Genomic DNA, 1807 nt, shown 5'->3' with positions numbered 1-1807 from the left:
ATCTATCTATCTATCTATCTATCTATCTATCTATCTATCTATCTATCTATCTATCTATCTATCTATCTATCTATCTATCTATCTATCTATCTATCGAAGTCTCTTTTTGGTATAGCACAGTGACTCTGTGCATCATCAAGATATCTTGATCTTGTGCATCATCAATATGCATCTGTATTTGCATTGGTATGTGTGTTTGGGGTTCGGGATTCATCCCTCACAATCTTCCACTAATGCATCCATTATGCATTTACTGAAGGGCTATCATGCTGAAACATTTCTGAAGCACTCAGGAAAAAAAACGTGCTCTCTAAGGGAGAAGTGGAATCGTTGCTGAGTTTAAGAGATAAGCTTGTTGTGGAAGGTGAGCTGAGGTTGTTACCCATACCTGGCCACAATAATATAGTTCTCTGTAACAAACCACTGAAGCCCATGTCAGAAGCAAGGTCATCCTGTGCCACATTATCACAGTTTCCTCCTCTGTTGTGTCATGCATCACCCCATGAAACGGTGACTCAATGGATAGTTGCCATATTGTGGTGTAGAGTCGAGAGAACACTTTGTCTTTTTTCTGTCAGAGAGATCTCAATTATCAAGGCTGCATCTTGTCTCTAATTATATTCTACTTCAGTTGTGCAACAAAGCAGGCAGTGCAATTATTATTATTATTGATATTATTATAATATTTTATATTTTATTTTATATTTTCCTGCTAGGACTGCATTCATTCACTATTGTAATGTTCAAACAGGCTACTCTAGTGTTCTTATGAATGGCGTGGAAGACAACCACTTCTTTTCGCTGAATATGAAGAAATATCTTGCTGAGCAAAGGCAACTTCTTCTGTGTCAGTAGATCACTCAGCCTGTGTGTATTTTATTGATTTAACCTCTGCACGTTAGGACGTCCGAAATGCACAATTCATGTACTTTCATTTTTAATATCAATAAAAAAACATTTTATCAAACATTCAATGCTGATTTACTACTTTGTTCTGCACATTTGCCTGTCTTGGATGTGTGCTTACATTTTTCTTTATATGTGCATTTTTGAAATCCCTTTATATCGGTTAAACCTTATGTACCCTATAAATGATTTATTACATCTTCAGGCCTTGCAAAAATCTCCAGCTGCTTTTAGCACCCACTCTCTTCCTCTCACTCACACCATTTTCTTCTCTCTGTCTCTCTCTCTCTCAATCTGCCTGCTCTTCAGACCTTCTCCTTCTGCATGCCACCCTAAACCTGACCTGTTCTCACTGCCTTTGGCACACCCATCTGTACATCTATCCATCCATCCTCCAGTGGCTTGCCAACTACCGGAGTAATCTCCCCTTCAGAGGCCTATTTTAGTAACCAACATGTCTCAAATTATCACATGCATATTCTGTAAATGGCCCAACCTTTCATTGTTGACATGCATACACACACCCACCCATGAGATGTCTGTTGCCAGGCAGATTTACAACATACTATCTTTGTTCCCAGAATGGAACAGTTTGGGGCACAGGGGTTATCTTTGTTCAACAGTTTATTGAAGTTCTTTGCAGTGTTTTAGGCTGGAATCAAAGACTTTGAATTTTACAACCATAGGTGGAGGATCTATTTTTCTTTGGCTTTGGCGCAAAGTTTTGTCTTACAATGATGGGATGCACATGTGTTGCTTCTGGCAAAGTGGAGAAGCTGGTGGGCTAATGTAGAGGAGCTCATGTTCTGTGTTTTATGGTCATAAATCGCTCTATTAAATCACCTTTGCCTGTCTCATGAAACCTTATTGCCCCACTAAGGAGTCTGTTCCCCCACAAAAA

This window comes from Haplochromis burtoni, unplaced genomic scaffold (genome assembly GCF_018398535.1).
Source record: "Haplochromis burtoni strain Fernald_Lab_line unplaced genomic scaffold, NCSU_Asbu1 Contig_259, whole genome shotgun sequence".
Lineage (NCBI taxonomy): Eukaryota > Metazoa > Chordata > Actinopteri > Cichliformes > Cichlidae > Haplochromis > Haplochromis burtoni.
This window is presented reverse-complemented; position numbering follows the sequence as displayed.